An 11,913-nucleotide genomic window follows, 5' to 3' on the forward strand; every position below is an offset into this window, starting at 1 on the left:
CTATACCTGTGTATTATGTGCACCAACGATTCGGGGGTGGTCCCGGGGGTGACAATACTGCGCATTATACATGGGTATCTACAGTAGGTCACCAGGTCAAATCAAAGGAAAAGCTTGTTAACACTGTAGAGGCCACATTTATGACTGTATATTCATGAAACTTGGTCAGAATTTTAATCTTGGTGATCTCAAGGTCCAGTTTGAATCTGGGTCATGTAGGGTCAAAAACTATGTCACCAAGTCAAATCAAAGAAAAAGCTAGTTAACACTTTAGAGGCCACATTTATGACCATATCTTAATGAAACTTGGTCAGAATGTTAATCTTGATGATTCCTAGGTCAGGTGAGCAATACAGGGCCTTCATGGCCCTCTTGTTTAAATATCTTTTGGGCCCCATACTGTTTCAGTGCATCATTTATGTCCAAAGAGGTGGGTAGGAGTTGGGGACGATATTGAATCAATTGTGTTTAAGCTGACAATAGAGAAAATTAATGATCACCCAGTTTGTTTTTTTTGCTGAGTGACTCCAACTTCGATGAATTTAGTCAACTATTTACCCCCTGCCAATGTCAGCAGTGAAGGTCAGACATAACAGATTCAAAGTTCAAATCCTTTGTATCTTGTAAAGTACAATCTGATTTACCTATCTTGAGAGAACATTTTTCCTGCATCTACTTTACATAAAATTTCTATAATGAATTAAAGAAAAATAAAGAAAGAAAATCGTGGGTTGAATAGTTTGTGTTAAATGCCATTCAGTTGTGGTCTGCTACCTTAAAAAGGCACAAATTTGCTTTTGTCTGCTCATAAATCCCCTTCTTTCGCTTTTGATTTTCGAGACTTTCTGTTGTTGGAATATAAACTTGAAAACCACCTCATTTCATGCAATGAATGTGTTTAAGTACCAATTCTACACAAAAATATCCAAAAAATGGAGAGAAAAATCTTCAAATCAGGAAGTCTTCCATTTTTAACAAAATGGGTCTGTCTCTCGTAATGAACTGAGCTGTGCTGTCACTTTTACTGTCTTGAGTCTGAAATCTTTTCACTGAAGTCTTGACCCACATTTCCACAGATTCATAGCCTGTTAAGGAAACTTACCCCTGTCAAATACCCACTACCCAACCATACAAAATTAATGGCTTAAAAAGACCCCCAACCACAGAATTAAAATATGTTTCATATCTCCCATCCGCTTTTTATTTACAAAAAAAGGTGCAGGCCACCTTTTCTACTTATTTTAAATGTAATAGCCTAAGCTAAGACTAAGTATTTTTACATTGTAGGTAAATTTTTGTTATAGTTCAGGTTTTTACTATTTTCTAAAATAATACTGATAAAATTTAATAGCCTCTTAATTTTATATATTTTTTTATCAGTTGTTGGATACTATGGTTTTGTTCTGCAGATTGTCTAATGTCTAGTTCTTTTATCAGTGAATTTGCATCCACACGGCAGTGTTGTTAAGTTTTTAGAAAAAAACAACAGACTTGTAATTAAGACAGCCAAAATATGTATTGTCATAAAGAATATCTAATGCCACGAGTTTTTTCAGTCTTACTCCACTGTGATAGAATTTATTCAGCACTGCCTCTCTGACTGTAAATTTATAATTGAGCCGCGCCATGAGAAAACCAACATAGTGGCTTTGCGACCAGCATGGATCCAGACCAGACTGCACATCCATGCAGTCTGGTCAGGATCCATGCTGTTCGCTAACAGTTTTTCTAATTGCAATAGACTTTGAAAGCAAACAGCATGAATCCTGACCAGACTGTGCGGATGCGCAGGCTGGTCTGGATCCATGCTGGTCACAAAGCCACTATGTTGGTTTTCTCATGGCGCGGCTCAATTATGTAAATGTAAAGAGTTTTACTGGGCAGTACAGGGTTTCTGTTGTTGTTTACCACTATATGGAATTTATGTATATTTTAGTTCTAGTAGACATAATACATGTTATGTAATTATTGTTGTTTAAGAATTGGAAATACTATATAAAGGTATGTTTTAACTGTAGTACTGAACTGTAGAAGTGTGGATTTTTATTGTCCACCGAGTTTATATTGTTCATAGATTGAGTGTATATTTATCTGGGGTCCTAGGTAGTCTAGAGAATTAGATTTTTTTCAAACTTGTTGATTTTGCAGATCCCTAGTATAAATTTTGTGTTCAGTTGAACTAATGTCATGTATAGGAATAACACAGAATAACTGAACCCGGCATATGGAAATGAAAATTGCCCTTGTATAAAATGATGTTGTTTTCCATGTATATTAATAAAAAAAACAGCAACATTACTTTCCTTCTAAAGGGAAAAAATAGTAATTAAAATTCTGTCGGGCGAAATAATTCCAAATCATTATGCCTTGAAATCCACTTGAAATTTATTGATCTCTCAAAGTGCAACGAACCTATGCATTTTTTAGCTCACCTGTCACAAAGTGACAAGGTGAGCTTTTGTGATCGCGCGGTGTCCGTCGTCCGTCCGTGCGTCCGTAAACTTTTGCTTGTGACCACTCTAGAGGTCACATTTTTCATGGGATCTTTATGAAAATTGGTCAGAATGTTCATCTTGATGATATCTAGGTCAGGTTCGAAACTGGGTCATGTGCCTTGAAAAACTAGGTCAGTAGGTCTAAAAATAGAAAAACCTTGTGACCTCTCTAGAGGCCATTTATTTCATAAGATCTTCATGAAAATTGGTCAGAATGTTCACCTTGATGATATCTAGGTCAAGTTCGAAACTGGGTCACGTGGGTTCAAAAACTAGGTCAGTAGGTCTAAATATAGAAAAACCTTGTGACCTCTCTAGAGGCCATATTTTTCATGAGATCTTCATGAGTATTGGTCAGAATGTTTACCTTGATGATATCTAGGTCAAGTTTGAAACTGGGTCAAGTAGGATCAAAAACTAGGTCATTAGGTCTAAAAATAGAAAAACCTTGTGACCTCTCTAGAGGCCATATTTCTCAATGGATCTTCATGAAAATTGGTCAGAATGTTCACCTTGATGATATCTAGGTCAGGTTCGAAACTGGGTCACGTGGGGTTAAAAACTAGGTCAGTAGATCTAAAAATAGAAAAACCTTGTGACCTCTCTAGAGGCCATATTTTTCATGAGATCTTCATGAATATTGGTCAGAATGTTCACCTTGATGATATCTAAGTCAAGTTCGAAACTGGGTCACGTGGGGTTAAAAACTAGGTCAGTAGGTCTAAAAATAGAAAAAACCTTGTGACCTCTCTAGAGGCCATATTTCTCAACGGATCTTCATGAAAATTGGTGAGAATGTTCAGCTTGATGATATCTAGGTCAGGTTTGTAACTTGGTCATGTGCGGTCAAAAACTAGGTCAGTAGGTCGAAAAATAGAAAAACCTTGTGACCTCTTTAGAGGCCATATTTTTCACGAGATCTTCATGAAAATTGGTGAGAATGTTCACCTTGATGATATCTAGGTCAAGTTTAAAAGTGAGTCACGTGCCTTCAAAAACTAGGTCATTAGGTCAAATAATAGAAAAACCTTGTGACCTCTCTAGAGGCCATATTTTTCAATGGATCTTCATGAAAATTGGTCAGAATTTTTTATCTTGATGATATCTAGGTCACATGTGCTCAAAAACTAGGTCACTATGTCAAATAATAGAAATAACGACGTCATACTCAGTTCAACACCGGGTCATGTGGGGATAGGTGAGCGATTCAGGACCATCATGGTCCTCTTGTTTTAATCTTATACTTAGGAAATAATATAGCTCATTTAATGAGTTTTTGTTGAATAAAATCATTGTTTGGAGTTCCGATGCAAAAAAATTGTATCACGAGGGCCCAGTCTGAGTGATGTAATAATACGCATCTGAATGACAATAATTTTGTTCAAGAGCAAATCACTATCTGAGATTTTTTGTTTCTATTCTAACACATTGTCCAGGATTATTTTCTGCATCCTTGAAGATATTCATCAAACATTTGCCTGTTTTGTGTGGGTTTCTTTTCCAGCGTGCCACTATGACGTTTGACGCTATGATGTCATAATTGTGACATAAAAACTCTGTGTGTGGGTAATAACTCAAAATTTCAGTCCTTTTTATATGCCCGTTTGAAAAACGGGGCATTTGATGGGAACACCCCTGGCAGACGGTTGGGCGGGCGGGCTGCGTCCACAGACTTTGTCCAGAGCATATCTTCTTCATGCATGGAGGAATTTTGATGAAACTTGGCACAAATGTTCACCACCACATGAAGGAGTGTCATGCGTACGAACCAGGTCCCTAGGTCTAAGGTCATGGTCACACATAGAGGTCAAAGGTCAAATTCAAGAATGACTTTGTCCGGAGTATATCTTCTTCATGCATGGAGTGATTTTGATGTAACTTTGCACAATTGTTCACCATCATGAGACGGAGTGTCATGCACAAGAATCAGGTCCCTAGGTCTAAGGTCAAGGTCACACCTAGAGGTCAAAGGATACAAGAATGAAAACTTTATCCGGAGCATTTCTTTTCATGCATGGAGGGATTTTGATATAACTTGGCACAAATGTTCACCACCACAAGATGGAGTGTCATGCGTACGAACCAGGTCCCTAGGTCTAAGGTCATGGTCACACATAGAGGCCAAAGGTCAGATACAAGAATGACTGTCCGTAGCATTTCTTCTTAATGCATGGAGGGATTTTGATGTAACTTGGCACAATGGTACACCATCATGAGACCGAGTGTCATGCGCAGGTCCCTTCTTTAGAGTTACTTCCTTTTGTTGCTACTATAAATAGCTTATATTGTAACTTTTTATACGTCCGTTTGAAAAACGGGACGTATTATGGGAACGCCCCTGGCAGGCGGATGGGCGGGCGGGCGGTGTCCACAGACTGTCCGGAGCATATCTTCTACATGCATGAAGGGATTTTGATGAAACTTGGCACAGTTGTTCACCATCATGAGACGGAGTGTCATGCACAAGAAGCAGGTCCCTAGATCTAAGGTCAAGGTCACACTTAGAGGTTAAAGGTCAAATTCAAGAATGACTTTGTCCGGAGCATATCTTCTACGTGCATGGAGGGATTTTGATGAAACTTGGCACAGTTGTTCACCATCATGAGACGGAGTGTCTTGCGCAAGAATCAGGTCCCTAGGTCTAAGGTCAAGGTCACACTTAGAAGTCAAAGGATACAAGAATGAAAACATTGTCCGGAGCATTTCTTCTTCATGCATAGAGGGATTTTGATATAACTTGTCACAAATGTTCACCACCATGAGGCGGAGTGTCATGCGCAAGAACCAGGTCCCTAGGTCTAAGGTCAAGGTCACACTTAGCGGTCAAAGGATACAAGAATGAAAACCTTGTCCGGAGCATTTCTTCTTCATGCATAGAGGTATTTTGATATAACTTGGCACAAATGTTCACCACCACGAGACGAAGTGTCATGCGCAAGAACCAGGTCCCTGGTTCTAAGGTCAAGGTCACACTTAGTGTGTGTGTTTGTGGTCGGGTTTAACGTCTTTTTCAACAATTTTTCAGTCATATAAACACCAAAGGTCAGATACAGGAATGACTTTGTCCAAAGCATTTCTTCTTCATGCATGGAGGGATTTTGATGTAACTTGGCACAACTATACACCATCATGAGAGGAAATGTCAAGATTAACTTCCCTTAGTTGTTACTATAAATAACTTATATTGTAACTTTTTTATAATTGACCATAGGGAAAAACCAAGACCACTTTTCTGTGGTACAACATAGATGTTACTTTCGAATTTTAGGTGTATTTTAAGGTCTCTCTACCTGGTAGGGAATTTTTTTTGTGGACTTAGGAAAACAAAAGACTTACAATGATTACTAAACAACCACAAAATTAAAATTAATTTGCAATACAGCAGCTAGAGTAAAGAAATTTGCTGTGACGGGCGTATATTGTGACATTCTGGCACTCTTGTTCATTACTAGTCGTAGTACAACATGCATGTTACATCCAATTTTGAGGTGTATTTTGACTTACAATTATTTTATGCCCCCGGCATCTACTGATTGTCCTGTCTGTCCGACCGTTTGTCCGTCCATACGAGGTTAACCAAATGGGACCGTTTCGTCTAGCATCAATACCCCTTACTAGAATGACTTAATACTAATGCAGATGTAACCTGTGTCCATTCCTCATCTTCAGACATCACCTGACCTCAGTTTGACCTTGACCTCATTTTGGACTTAGGTTGCTTTATATGGGCCGTCTCTTGGTTAACCAAATGGAACGTTTCGTCTAGCATCAATACCGCTTACAAGAATGAATTGATACTAATACAGATGTAACCTGTGACCATTCCTCATCTTCAAACATCACCTGACCTCAGTTTGACCTTGACCTCGTTTTGGACTTAGGTTTCTTTGTATCGACAAGGATGCCACCGGGGGCATCAAGCGTTTATTGAACGCACTCCTTGTTTTTATGCCCCCGACATCTACTGATGCGGGAGGCATATAGTGATTGTCCTGTTCGTCCGTCCATATGAGGTTAACCAAATGGGACCGTTTGGTCTAGCATCAATACCCTTTACTAGAATGACTTGATACTAATGCAGATGTAACCTGTGACCATTCATCTTCAGACATCACCTGACCTCAGTTTGACCTTGACCTCATTTTGGACTTAGGTTGCTTTATATGGGCCATCTCTTGGTTAACCAAATGGGACCGTTTCGTCTAGAATCAATACCGCTTACAAGAATGAATTGATACTAATACAGATGTAACCTGTGACCATTCCTCATCTTCAAACATCACCTGACCTCAGTTTTACCTTGACCTTGACCTCATTGTGGACTTAGGTTGCTTTATATGGGCCATTTCTTGGTTAACCAACTGGGACCGTTTCGTCTAGCATCAATACCGCTTACAAGAATGAATTGATACTAATACAGATGTAACCTGTGACCATTCCTCATCTTCAAACATCACCTGACCTCATTTTGACTTAACTTCCCTTAGTTGTTACTATAAATAACTTATATTGTAACTTTTTTATAATTGACTGTAGGGAGAAACCAACACCACTTTTCTATGGTACAACATAGATGTTACTTTCAAATTTAAGGTATCTCTACCTGGTAAGGAGTTTTTTGTGAACTTAGAAAAATAAAAGAATTACAATAATAAAATTAAAATTCCATTTGCAAATACAGGTGCTATTTGCTAATTTGCTGTGACATTCTGGCACTCTTGTTGTTTAATAGGGAAATAAATCTTGCCATGTTAGAATATACAATAATTTTATGTTGATTTGATAACAGTGAAATCAAATGTTGATGAAAAGGAATATGCTTTTATGATGTGAAACCTGTATAGGCTATACAGGTACACTTCAGACACATGTCATTGCTAGTAATGGAAAATAAAAATAGAAATGGTTTTGATAAGATTTTGAAAGAAATCTTACACAAAAGAAGTGAAATTGTTCGTAAGATATTATCTTGTTCAAATATCAATACATGAATAACCCATGATAGGTTTGTACATTTGTTAAATGATGCATTTTTATGAATTTTGTTTTTTAATAAGTTAAAAAATATTTCGACATTTTGTACATGGATGCATTTTTGCCTGTGAACTTTTTCTAATAGAACACAGACAAGTACATTTTTAGCTCGACTATACGAAGTATAAGGAGAGCTATCCTACTCGCCCCGGCGTCGGCGTCTTTCCGCGTCCCCACCTTGGTTAAAGTTTTGGTGCACTTTCTCTTTTTTCAACTTATCTCTGTAATTACTTGATGGATTTGATTCAAACTTGAAATACTTATTCCTCATCATCATCCACATCATCTGACATAAGGGCCATAACTCTGGCACCAATATTTCATGAATTATCCCCCCTTTTCACTTAGATTTTCAGGTTAAAGTTTTGATGCACTTTCACTCTGTCTCTGTTATTACTGAATGGATTTGATTCAAACTTAAAATAGTTGTTCAACATCATCACCCACATCATATGACACAAGGTGCATAACTCTGGCACCATTTTTTCATGAATTATTCCCCCTTTTTACTTAGAATTTCAGGTTAAAGTTTTGGTGCACTTTCACTCTACCTCTGTTATTACTGAATGGATTTGATTCAAACTTGAAATAGTTGTTCTGCATCATCACCCACATCATATGACACAAGATGCTTAACTCTGGCACAATTTTTCATGAATTATTCCCCTTTTTATTTAGAATTTCAGGTTAAAGTTTTATGCACTTTCACTCTATCTCTGTTATTACTGAATGGATCTGATTCAGACTTAAACAATTGTTCAACATCATTACCTTTATCATATGACACAAGGTGTATAACTCTGGGACCAATTTTTCATGAATTATATCCCCTTTTTAATTAGAATTTTAGGTTAAAGTTTTGATGCACTTTCACTCTGTCTCTGTTATTACTGAATGGATTTGATTCAAACTTAAAATAGTTGTTCAACACCATCACCCACACCATCTGACATAAGGGCCATAACTCTGGCACCAATTTTTCATTAATTATTCCCCCTTTTTACTTAGAATTTTAGGTTAAAGTTTTGATGCACTTTCACCCTGTCTCTGTTATTACTGAATGGATTTGATTCAAACTTAAAATAGTTGTTCAACATCATCACCCACACTATATGACACAAGCTGCATAACTCTGGCACCATGCAATATTTAATGAATTATGCCCCTTTTTGCTTAGGATATACTTATACAGTGTTTTGATACATTTTATCTTTACCTCTCTTATTACTTTAAGTTGATATTTTTGACATAGACTCAGGCTATTGTGCAATATCTCCATCCACAATTGGAGTCATTAAACACTCCAGTGACAGCTCTAGTTTCCTCAGATGTGCCCAGTTTCACTATCCAGCATCGAAATAGTCGAGCGCGCTGTCTCCTGTGACAGCTCTTGTTCTACTGCTTACAGTTCTGACTAAACCATATTGAACAGAATTGAAATTGACATAAACTTAAAATGACGTGGCCAAAACATGCTATGTTGACACTACTGTACATGTGCCATGTTTACAGTCAAACGGAATTTCATTTAGTTGTTGTTGTGCTGTATTCCATTTCTGGATAAGTTACATGCAATTTTGACTGTTTTCCTGATGTCACATTTTACATTTTAGATAGAGTATTAGATAGTTGTATTTTAGAGACATGACTGGAGGAATTTGATATTTGTAAGAGAGATTTGTAGCTTAAAAAAGAAACAAAAAACCTGGAATGATTAGTAATTCAGTTTAGTCATTTTCATTTGAATATGAAATACATTTATTATATTTATAGTAGCTTGGACCAGCACTTTAAACAAGGCCAATGTTTTTTCTTCTGTGTTCATGGATTATTTCTCTAAAATTGACAATCCAGAAGAAGAGATCAACATTCATAGTTGTAAGGCCATGCCCAATGTTATTTACTCATGAAAGAAAACTGGTCATTCCAGGTTAAATATGATGTAGTATGGAAAATATGTAATGTGTTTTGGTGATGTTTACCTTTAAAGACCTTAGACAGAGTACATGGTCAATACATTTGACAATCTCTTCAGCTGCACCATGTGAAAACCAACATAGTGCATTTGCAACCAGCGTGGATCCAGATGAGCATGCGCATCCGTGCAGTCTGGTCAGGATCCATGCTGTTCGCCTTCAAAGCCTATTGCAATTAAAGAAACTCTTAGCGAACTGCATGGATCCTGACCAGTCTGTGGTTGCAAATGCACTATGTTGGTTTTCACATGCTCATTTCATGTTTTATTTTTACACATTATTATGCATTTTTTTTATTTCATGTTAAATCAGTAGGTACTTTTACATAGCATAGTAATGAATTATACCGTACATGTAAATTCTACTGTGACTATACCCTTCAGCTGGTTCTCTGAAGTCAGTCATCAATGCGTTGTTTGTTTTATTTCTGTTTAACATGTATGTTTCCATAGCACAGCAAAATCTGAAATTGAAAGCTATACTTTTTGGCAACTAATTTGTAGTCATTCAGTCTTTAGGACATGTTACAGGTTACTGAGGTTTTTGAGGAAACAGATATTTTTGTATTGTTATATCTTAATTTGGTGCTTATGAGCTAAGTGTGATTCCATTTTGTTGAGACTTCCCTCCAAATGTGGTAATGAATCTGTAGAATAGAGATCCATGTAAATTGGTGCTTTGGGAGTGAGAGGTACCTCTCGTGAACAGACTCCAGTGAGTGAAATAGAGTCTGGTATAATTTTGCTTGACGGCATTCTAGGTGATGTTCTTAGAGATTTCATTACCATTGTCCACCTGTAAATATTTTGAAAAATTTCATGATTAAAGTTTCATGGTCATGCTGCTTCTGATTGGGAGGTGGTGGTAATAAGGTCAAAGGTCAGTATCACTGTGACTTAAATTGGTTTTCTATAAAAATCTGGAGAACACTTGGACCTAAAGACATCAGTGTTAATTTGTCAATTGCCTTTGGTCACTAGACAAATTGGATTGTGTATGCGGTCAGTACTTCAAAGGTTAAACATAACAGTGACCTCATCAAAGAAATTGGTTTTCAGTTGATAGTTAGAGATGGTTCTATGCTGTGGCATGTAGAAAACCCCTATTGCCATTACGTTTAAATGTAATATTTGCATTGCAGCTGAAAAGTGTTACCAACCAATGCCCTGTGAATCAAAAGAAAGCATTAGAGTAATATCAAATGGTCAGTGAATGAACCATATCATCGTTTTGGGGTCAAAAGGTCAAGGTTACAGTGTACCACAACAGGTTGTCAGGGTGTGGCAGATGTAGCTGTACCTTCTAGACAGATCTCCTGCTTTTACCTACTTTTTGTAAAGATGTAATGATAGATTTTTACTTCCATTTACAAACTTTTACTTTTAAATGGTCTTAATTAATATGTTTTTACCCAATTTTATATGAACTGTAAGGATTTCTGCAAAAAATAAGTTTATATCCTTTATTATAAATGGAAAATTATATCAATTTAAAGAATTGATCTTATTTATAACTTTGAGAAGTGATCTTATCAATTCAAGAGAGAAAGATCAATGAAAGGACATATATTAAGTAACTTGACTTATTCTCATTTGATACACCTAGCATTTACACATATTAACAGTGACATTGGTATGGCTGGTTTTCATTGCTGATGTCTAAATTTTCATTCATTTCTTTTCTCCTGTTGTAAAATAACTTTGATATTGTTTATGAAGAACTTTCACTATTAAAACTATTAAAACAGTGTTCATAGTACTTACGTGTTTGCTTGTGTTTTACTGCCTGAACAGGACATCTAGAAAGTCGTGAGGTACTGTATAGTTGGTATTTTTCATGTAGGCCTTTCACCTGTAAGGCAGCCTTGATGATAGCATTAAGAATTCCTGAAACATGTTTGTGTTTTAAGTCATGATGCAGATTGATGTTGACAAATATTTTTAATTTATGATTAGCATTAAGTTACCACTATTGATTTTGAGGTCAGTAGGTCAAAGGGCAAGGTCACATTGATCCAGCACAGGTCTACGGTTTCCAGATGATAACTCAAGAACGCTTGAGCCTTGGATCATGAAAGTTGTTAGGGAGGTTGTTCATGACAGCAGATGACCCTTATTTATTTTGAGATCAGCAGATCAAAGGTCAAGGTCACATTGACCCGGAGCAGTTAAACCGTTTCTGGACGATAACTTGAGAACGCTTGGGCCTAAGATCACGAAATTTGATATGGAGGTTGATCATGACCAGAAGATGTTCCCTATTTATTTTGAGATCAGTAGACCAAAGGCCAAGGACACAATGACCCGGAACAGTTAAACAGTTTACAGACAATTATTTCAGAATATTACGGCCTAGGATCACAAAACTTGATAGGGAGGTTGGTCATGATCAGCAAATGACTCCTATTG

This window comes from Mercenaria mercenaria, chromosome 5 (assembly GCF_021730395.1).
Source record: "Mercenaria mercenaria strain notata chromosome 5, MADL_Memer_1, whole genome shotgun sequence".
Lineage (NCBI taxonomy): Eukaryota > Metazoa > Mollusca > Bivalvia > Venerida > Veneridae > Mercenaria > Mercenaria mercenaria.